General features: G+C 46.6%; 1 protein-coding gene across 5 annotated transcripts in view; it reads right to left on the reverse strand.

The window, feature by feature from the left end:
- IQSEC1 (IQ motif and Sec7 domain ArfGEF 1) overlaps positions 1-10,007 on the reverse strand; it is a 751,998-nt gene that overhangs the window by 202,978 nt on the left and 539,013 nt on the right. The window contains exon 1 of one of the 5 annotated variants that reach the window (XM_051983698.1): positions 1,673-1,689. The exons of the other annotated variants lie outside the window; for them this stretch is intronic. The gene's annotated coding sequence lies outside the window, so the exon portion shown is untranslated. Of the gene's footprint in view, positions 1-1,672; positions 1,690-10,007 lie in introns of those variants that run through there. 5 annotated transcript variants of the gene reach the window in all.

Below are 10,007 nucleotides of genomic sequence, written 5' to 3' on the forward strand. Positions count from 1 at the left end.
CAGGAACTGAGTCAGTAGTTCCCCCCAAACTTAATTCAACTAAGTTCAGGCCAGACTCAGAGAGATAATAACAATAACAACAATAAGATCAACAGCAGCAATAATGATGAATGAATAAATAATAAAGGCTAACATTTATATAGCACTTTAAATCTGAAAAGCAATTTGGATACTTTATCTCACTGGATTTTCACAGTAACTCTGGGGAGGGAGAAGCCATTATTATTCTCATTTTATAGATGAGGCCACGGAGTCTTAAGGAGGTTAAATGATTTGCCTCATGCTAGAATCTGGGACAGGATGCAAATTCAGGTCTTCCTAACCCCAAGCTTTCTCCCCTAGGCCACCCACCCATTACCCACAATAGCAGTGACGGGGTAAGGACCTTCCTACTAGACGGAGACAGTGACTTAAGGGACTCCTCAGTCCACCTTGGTTCTGGTGATGAATGTGGCTCAATGGGCACTGAAGACCAAGTTGAAGGTGCCCCCAAATGGAACTAGCAGAACATAGGCCCAAGAATTAAGGAAACAACTCCCAGCTCCTTTCCGTGAACCTGGACACATGTGCACTGAGTTATAATTTTTCATTTTTAATCAGCCAAGTAGGTGATGAAGTGATTAGAGCGTCAGGCCTGAAGTCAGGAAGACCCGCCTGGATTTAAATCTGGCTTCAGACACTAACAGCACGATCCTGGGCAAGTCACTTAACTCTGCCTCAGTTTCCTCATCTATAAAATCAGCTGGAAAAGGGCAAATCACTCCAGTATCTTTGCCAAGAAAACCCCAAGGAGGGCCACAAAGAGTCAGACCCGACTGAAAAAGCAATGGACAATTTTTAATCTGTACACATCTCATACTTGTCCCCACACATGCCTAAAACACGTGCCTTCTTCCTTTTCATAACCCCCCTGTACAAACATCTGTATCTATGTGTGGCCATACCATGTACCCTTTTTCACAGTTCCACCCAATACATTCCCCCGCCTTGCACCCACACTTTCGTATTCCTCCATGTGTGAGGTAACTTATCTGTTACGGGGAAATACTTTATACAGGATGGCCCACCCCGCACCTGACATTCCAGTGTAGACAGGCTGCACACACTCACACTTAGCTGCAGTGTGGGGTCCTCCCCCCCTCCCCCCCCCGTGTCTCCACCCCACACACCGCCTGCATTGTTTCTAACTTTTCCAAAGCTCTCCCACCGGTCCCGCGCTCCCTGCCTCCCCTTTTCCTCCCTGGCTGAGCAGCCACCGAGCCAGAGATCGGTCCCTTCTTGGTCTCTGCGGCCCCTCCTTAGCTGCCAGGGCAGTCCTAACGGTCCGAAGCTGTCATTTTAGGCAGCCTCCAGTATTTACAGCCTTGCTGCTGCATTTTCCAAATGTAAGCATTTTCCAAACTGTGAGCAGCCAATCCAAGATCCTTCTTACTTAACTTCCCCCCTGCCATGAACAAAAGGGGCCCTGACCAGCTGGCCAGGCAGGGAAATGCCCCCAAGGTGGGTACCACACCCAGGCTGTTAGCCTGCAACCTAAGTCACGGCTCTGCAGAGACCCCGGGCAGAGCCGCCGGTGCTCCTAGCCCAAAGCAAGCCAGCTCCCCTGCTAAGTGGGCAGCCCTAGCAGGAGGGGGGAGGGACTCAGTGGCACTGGGCAGCCAGCCCCCCGTACCTGACGGTCCTGACTGAGATGCAGTATTTCCACATCAGGTTCCACACAGCGCTTCCATCTCCCTTCATGTCTCGAGCATCCGAAGGAGACCTTGACCGGTCTAACACTTCCTGAGCCAGTGGAGCCACATCCAGGATGTTCTCCAGGCTCCCCAGCCGCACCAGTTTCCAGGCACCCAACGGTCCTCGGACCTGTGGGGAACAAACTCTGTTCCCAACTCTCTGTGTTTCTCACTTGCTGAGGGAGAGCCAGCTCTCTAAGCACAGGTCTCAAGTTACTTCCTTCTTCATGATTTAAAGAAAAAAAATGTATATAAATAGATGGGTAAAAAAAAATGTAGATGGTTGTACCACTTGCTGAACCAATGAAGCTCTCTTAGAGCCGCTTGGCAGGTTCGAAGTCAAAGCAGCAGATTGTGAAGAAGGGAGGAGCGCCCGTCTGCGTGGCTCTGGGAGGAATCGGCTTGGTCCTTGTCTCTCTCCAAGCAGCGGGCGGGCGGACTGCCTCTCGGCGGCTGGGTCCCGGGCTCTCACTTACTGGGAACAGTCAACGCCGACCAGATACGCCCTAAATCACAGGGCTGTCACAGAATCAACTCCCCACTGTCTGTAAAACTTCTTGCTTGTCTCCTGTAATAAACCCACTAGTGCCAAAGTAGGGGATGAGTCACTTTCCAAAGCCCTCCATGAACCCAGACGGGGGGGATGGAAGCCGCCACTGGGGTGAAACACAGTGTGTGTGTGTGTGTGTGTGTGTGTGTGTGTGTGTGTGTGAGAGAGAGAGAGAGAGAGAGAGAGAGAGAGAGAGAGAGAGAGAGAGAGAGAAACAGACACAGAGACACAAAAAGAGAGAGAGAGACTGAGAGAGAGAGACAGGGGGAAGGAGGGAGGGAGAGAAAGAGAGAAAGAGGAGAAACAGAGAGACAGAAAAACAGAGAGAAAGCAAGAAGGATAGAGGAAGGAGAGAGAGAGAGAGAGAGAAGAGAGAGAGAGAGAGACAGAGACAGATAATGAGACACAGAGACACAAAGAGAGAGAGAGACTGAGAGAGAGAGACGGGGAAGGAGGGAGGGAGAGAAAGAGAGAGAGAAAGAGGAGAAACAGAGAGACAGAGAGAGATAGAAAAACAGAGAGAAAGCAAGAAGGATAGAGGGAAGGAGAGAGAGAGAGACAGAGACAGATAATGAGACACAGAGACACAAAGAGAGAGAGAGAGAGACTGAGAGAGAGAGACGGGGGAAGGAGGGAGGGAGAGAAAGAGAGAGAGAAAGAGGAGAAACAGAGAGACAGAGAGAGATAGAAAAACAGAGAGAAAGCAAGAAGGATAGAGGAAGGAGAGAGAGAGAGACAGAGACAGATAATGAGACACAGAGACACAAAGAGAGAGAGAGACTGAGAGAGAGAGACGGGGAAGGAGGGAGGGAGAGAAAGAGAGAGAGAAAGAGGAGAAACAGAGAGACAGAGAGAGATAGAAAAACAGAGAGAAAGCAAGAAGGATAGAGGGAAGGAGAGAGAGAGAGACAGAGACAGATAATGAGACACAGAGACACAAAGAGAGAGAGAGAGACTGAGAGAGAGAGACGGGGAAGGAGGGAGGGAGAGAAAGAGAGAGAAAGAGGAGAAACAGAGAGACAGAGAGAGATAGAAAAACAGAGAGAAAGCAAGAAGGATAGAGGGAAGGAGAGAGAGAGAGACAGAGACAGATAATGAGACACACAGAGACAAAAACAGAGAAACACCCACAGAGACAGAGAAACAGAGAGAAAGCACAGAGGGATAGAGGGAAGGAGGGAGAGAGAGACAGAGACAGATAATGAGACCCACAGAGACAGAGAAACAGAGAGAAAGCACAGAGGGGTAGAGGGAAGGAGGGAGAGAGAGACAGAGACAGCACAGAGAGATAGAGGGAGGGAGCAAGAGACAGAAACGAGACAGTGAGACAGAGACAGAGAGACACACACATACACGCACAGAGATAGAGACAGAGACAGGGAGCTCCCCAGGACTTTTAGTCTTTGCTTGGAAACTTTTCTGAATTTTTACTAGGAAAAAAAAATGGAAAAGATTTCCTCTGGAAAAGAGGCTTGGACTGTGTGTGCAGAACACACACGCACACATTCACACACGTACAAACCCCTCCTTTTCCTTTCATATAGACCACCTTGTTTTCACGTTCTGTAGCCCCTCCCCCAAGGGCTAAGCGCACGTTCTCAGCCAGTAATGGGATGCAGCGTCCAGCTCCATCCCTGCCGAATTCCTTACGGGTGCCATAGGCAACATTGGGGGATAAAAGGGCCTTTTCTGCCTGTCCTGGCAGACAGCATAGGGACCGTGTGTTGCAAGGGAGCTTTGAGAAGATCCTGGATGAAAGAGGCCAAAGAAACTAGGACTGCTCCTGATGAATAATGGCCAGAATTTGTTTATTTTCCTCAAAGGGACACCACGAGGGCTGATGGATTCCGAGGCAGGTAGACCTCAAGGATGGACTTTAAATCTTGCCTCATAGATGAACTCTCTGTGTGACCTTGGAAAAGTCAGCTAACTTCTCTGTCTTATTTTCCTCATCTATAAAATGGGGATAATATTAGTGCTTATCTCCCAAGAGTATGAGGAGGATCAGATGAGATGTTTGAAAAATGCTTTGTAAGCCTCACAATGCTATGCGAACCCTAGCTATTATTGTTATTCATGTTATTATAGGAGTTCCTGGGGGAAAAGGGAACATTTATCACTGCAGAGTCAGGATCTTCTGACATTAATTCAGCCTTGCAAATAGGTTCTGGCCCAGTAAGAAGCCAATATTCCTGCACCCACCACCATGGACTGTTAATTCTGCTTTTCCTTCCCCATCTTCTTCGTCTCTTCCTTTGTCTACCTCCTCCCCAGTATATGATTCCTTCTATACTGCTCAGGGAAGGATGTCCCCGTGGGGTTCCAGGACTGCAGCAGACCCTACAAAATGTAGGAGGGCGAAGAAAATCCCAAAACCTAATGTGTGTGAGAACTAGGCTCGTGATTTCATTGAAAAAGGGAACTCTTAAGTGAAAACATCCCTTCCACCAACAAAGGCGAGCAACTACACTGTGATTTGTAGCCTTGGAGAGCAGCTGGGACAGAGCCGTCAAGTAACTTACTTAGGATCACAGAGTATTTTAGAGATTGTGAATGAAGCTTTATTTATCGAGACACTCATTACCCCTTGGTTAAAGTTTTCTTTTGATGACTCATTGTATTATTCCTAAAATCCAGGTTAATAGGACCCAAGTCGGACATGCTTTGAGAAGAGACCCAATGATGAGTTATCTCCTGTCTTGTGAACAGCCAAGAAACATTTGGCATAGCCAGGTATGGAACAGTAGAAAGAACATTCCATTTAGAATCAGAGGCCTGACTCTGCTGTGTGACCCTGGAAATCATTTGGCTTCTCTGGGCCTCATTTTCCCCATCTGCAAAATAGGATTAGGATAGTAACTTCTGAAGTCCCTTCCAACTCTAATTCTATTACTCTACTGAATTTTTTGGGGGGAATTGGTAGCTCCTCAAAACTCTTCTAAGTTATAAAGGGTTTTGAACCCATTTTGGAAGAGGTAATTCACCTCAAAAAACTTGAGGTAGTATTATCATCAATTAATAACAGTATCATTAAATAATAAATATTTAAATAATTGAAAATAAAACTAATAATTATTAATAAAATATTTATGCAGCACTTTGAAGTTTACAAAGTGTCTCCCTCATGGCCTTGTGGGGTAGGTAACATAAGGATTCTTTCTCATCACATAGTAGAAACAGGGCTCAATTTAGGGCAATCAATCTGGGTTCAAATGCTAGCTCAGTTAGCTTCCTCCTTTATAAACCTTGGCAGTCCCTTAAGGTCTTTGATAATTCAGTCATCTGTGAAATGAGGGGATTGGACTAGGTGAACTCCGGAGGTACCTGTGACTTCAAATCGAGGATATATGACCCATTTTATAGCTGTGAAAGCTAAGGCTCTGGAAGGTGAGTCTTTTTCATGGTCTCATAACCATGTAAATAGAAATGCAGATTTGAGGGAGGGAAGAGGAAAATAAATCCCCTTTAAGGGAGAGGATATGGAAAGAAAAAAAGGCAGTCTTACTCCTAAACTTGGTTAAAAGTAAGCTCATGGGTAGATTGTATGTAAATGTATTTTTTTTAAAGATTAAGTGGGGATGGGGCAGCTAGAGGGTGAAATAGAGTTCTGGCTCTGAAATCAAGAGGACCTGAATTCAAATGGAACCTTAAACACTTACTAGCTATGTGACTCTGGGCAAGTCACTTAATCCCCATTGCCTTGTCCCTCCCCCCCAAAAAAACTATTTTTTCCCTCCTACTTTCAGTTGTCATCGTAACAGTTCAAGAAGACTCCTCCCGTCTCAACCCTCCCCATTCCCCCCAAAAGAACGGGCCGTCTGCAGTTTGCGGGGTATATTTTTTTAGATCCATGACCTCAGCAGTTTGTGATTTCCATTGCCTGAACTATTCAAGATATTAAACGACTTGCCTGTGATTATATAGTCAGTTTGTCTCAGAGTTGGAACTTGAACCCAAGTCTTTGGGGTTCTGAGGTGAGCTCTCTATTTCCTAAATCACACCACTTTCTTGTGGACATAGGCATTTGTCCAGCTCCTAGGAGATGGCTCTGTTCTTCCCTCTCTGAGGGAACACAAGAGGGGCTGCCTATGGCCAATAAGCCTAGAAAGCCTCCCCTCCCAGCCACCTGAGACTCAGAAGGAACCACGAGAAGGACTCAACCTAGAAAAGGCAAAAAGGCATCCCAGCCGAGATCCCCTCCCCTTCCTGGAGCCTCCCTTCTCTGTCTCCTTCTAACTACCCAAATGCTCTTATTATCCATATTTGGAACTTGAGCAGAGAATGACTGAAGTGGAAGGGAACTCGGATACAGATTATCTCCTCTAAGCTTCATTAAAGCAAATTTCAAATGACTCGACCAAGACCACACACTTGTCAACTGTCATAACTGTCATTTAGTGTTTATAATTTCTAATGTATTATATTATAACCAATAACAGAACAAATTATAAATTCTAATTTACTACTAAATTATAATCATTTATAGTAATATCATTGATTTTTTAAATTGTTCAGTCATTTCAGTTTTGATTCTTTGTGACCCTATTTAGGATTTTCTTAGATTTTTCTTAGAATAATTTCTATCTGAATTTCACCCAAAAGGATGAGAATAAGTTTACAACAGTAGTAATATCAGCCCCTGACTGAGCCCTTTAAGGTTGATAAAGTGCGTCATTTCCTCTGTTCCTCCTAACAACACTTAGCCAGAATCTTCCCCCTTGACTTGCCGGGGTCACAAAGGTGCCTCACATCACTGCAGTGCTGGGGGGCGGGAGGAGAGCAAGGGTGGGGCGGTGGGTAGTGCCCTCCAGGAAGGCACAGACAGAAGCACTGGTGTTCCCCACTGGCTCCCCCCGTCTCTGCCCCAGCTCTGTTTCTCCAGGGCTATTTTTAGACATATAAGTGGCTCCATATAGAGAATACTATTTCCAATTAAGGTTGGAAAAGGGGCTTTGATAAACAGAGGGATTTAAAAGTCAGTTGGGAGGAGCCGTTGGATGGGACTCCCATCCAGGTTCCTCTATCTCCTTCTCTCACTTTTATGCATGATTTAAGTGTAGCCTTGGTTTGGGGGTAAGGGGTACCCGAGAGGACTTGCCTCACTGTATCCTTCTCTTTCCCCTACATTATACTTTCCTCTATATACAGCAGGTACTTAATAAGTGCATGTTGAGTGTACTAATGATCTCCTCAGGTTTGGGGTTGGGATTCTGATTCAGAAGGTTGAGGCTATCTGAATAAACCAGGGAAGTCTCTTCTATCCCCATGATTTGTGTTTAAGCAGATTGCTGGTCAAGCAAATGAACCCCAAATACTCCACCCGGCCCGATCGCTTGGTCTCCCACGACATAGTGGCAGATTTGAGTCATCTCCCAGCAACCTCTGCTCCTTACAAATATAAACTCCCCAACTTACCCCTACCTTCTCCTCCTCCTCCTGAACCTCTGCCTCCCTCCCCTCCCCATCTCCCTTTCTTCTTGTTCTCTCCTGCAAGGCAAAGAGCCTTTGAAGGCTGGCTTCTTCAAAGGCCCCCCAGGCGCCTCCCCCCCCAATCCCCCAATCCCCTCTGCCCCGTTCCCTCCCCACGCCAGCTGCCTGCACTGGGCAGGCGGGATCCACTCCGAAGGCCTCCGACTTGGGGGTCCCAGCACACTGGGGGCAAGGCGCTGAATGCAGAGGCTGTCAATAGGAAGCAGTGCAGTGAGGAGGAAAGAGATGGGGCCTCTGGCCCCCAGGCCTCCTGTAAAGGAGCCTCCCTAAAGTCTCAAGCCCTGCCCTCCTCCCCGCACTCCAAAGAGCTGATTCTTTAACTATCCCACTTTGTTCTGTCTTCTCACTCTGACTAGACAGTGACACTTCCAATTTCTGTGGTTCTTTGTACTTTTCAGATTTCTTCTTTATCTGAAAGATAAAGGATATTCTAGTGATTGCTAAACTCCCTCCTTGTTCTAAAATGTTATTTTTCTAAAGCCCCCTCAGCTCTGACATTCTGTGTTCTAAGTCCCTCCCAGCTCTGACATTCTGTGTTCTAAGTCCCTCAGCTCTGACATTCTGTGTTCTAAGTCCCTCCAGCTCTGACATTCTGTGTTCTAAGTCCCTCCTAGCTCTGACCTCCTGTGTTCTAAGGGCCCTCCAGCTCTGACCTCCTGTGTTCTAAGCGCCCTCCAGCTCTGATATCCTGTGTTCTAAGGGCCCTCCAGCTCTGACATTCTGTGTTCTAAGTCCCTCCTAGCTCTGACCTCCTGTGTTCTAAGGGCCCTCCAGCTCTGACATCCTGTGTTCTAAGACCCCTCCAGCTCAGACATTCTCTGTTCTAAGACCCTTCAGCTCTAACATTCTGTGTTCTAAGGGCCCTCCAGCTCTGACATTCTCTGTTCTAAGGGCCCTCCAGCTCTGACCTCCTGTGTTCTAAGGGCCCTCCCAGCTCTGACCTCCTGTGTTCTAAGACCCCTCCAGCTCAGACATTCTCTGTTCTAAGACCCTTCAGCTCTAACATTCTGTGTTCTAAGGCCCCTCCAGCTCTGACATTCTGTGTTCTAAGGCCCTCCAGCTCTGACATTCTGTGTTCTAAGGGCCTCCAGCTCTGACCTCTGTGTTCTAAGACCCCTCCAGCTCAGACATTCTCTGTTCTAAGTCTAGCTCTGATATTCTGTGTTCTAAGGCCCTCCAGCTCTGACATTCTGTGTTCTAAGGCCCTCCAGCTCTAATATTCTGTGTTCTAAGTCTAGCTCTGATATTCTGTGTTCTAAGGCCCTCCAGCTCTGACATCCTACAATAGATCCTAAGCTTTCTTTCAGCTCTCCTGCATGATTCTTGTATTTTTCCCCATTAGAACACCAGTAATGGCTCCTGAGAAGCCAAAAGCCTTTCATAATATCCACAACTCCTGTTTCTGTAGTACTATTAGTGTTTACTAAGTGTTTCCTTCCCTTTGAGGTAGGTAGGCCCATACACGTGCTATGATCTCCATTTTAGAGATGAGGGACACTGAGGCTCGCTGAGTCTGGGCTCTTTGCCATTAGAGAACACCTCCCTTCCAGGGTTGAGATGGAGACCAATAAGAATAGTTTACGTGTAGATTGTCCTTTCTGGCTACAAAAGCCTTTATATCTATTGTCCCTTCTGTTTTCCAGATGAGTAAATCGAGGCGTGGAAATGAGAAATGACTTGTTTAAGGTCACACAGTTCCTAAGTGGCAGAACTAGGAGCCACCTTTTGTCTCTAGAACCAAAACTAGGAGCCACCTTTTGTCTCTGAGCCCCCTCAGATGGAAAAAGGCTTCGATAAACAGCCACTCAGGCACTCTACGGAGGGCCCATGGCCATCATCACACTCATTTCAACACCTTCAGCTCTCGTGCTCAATCTCATTTACTCCAGGTCCTGTGCCTAAAGGCCACATTGCCTGTTCCCAGGATGGGCCAGAGAGGAGTTTCATAGTGTGCCCTGGGAGATGGTTTACACAAGCAATAAGAAAAAGAGAAGTGTGATAATTGAGACAAACTTTCTTTCTTGTCCAAACAAACCAGCCAGCATTTATATGGATGTTTGCAAAGCACTTTACATGTATTCTCTCATTTAATCCTCACAATCAACTTCGGAGGCAGGTGCTATTATTACCCCCATTTTACAAATGAGGAAATTGAGGTAAAAAAAAAAAAAACTGTACTAGAGACTTGCCCAGGGTCACACAGCTTACATCTGAAGCAGAATTTTAACTTATTC

This window comes from Antechinus flavipes, chromosome 1, assembly GCF_016432865.1.
Source record: "Antechinus flavipes isolate AdamAnt ecotype Samford, QLD, Australia chromosome 1, AdamAnt_v2, whole genome shotgun sequence".
Classification (NCBI taxonomy): domain Eukaryota; kingdom Metazoa; phylum Chordata; class Mammalia; order Dasyuromorphia; family Dasyuridae; genus Antechinus; species Antechinus flavipes.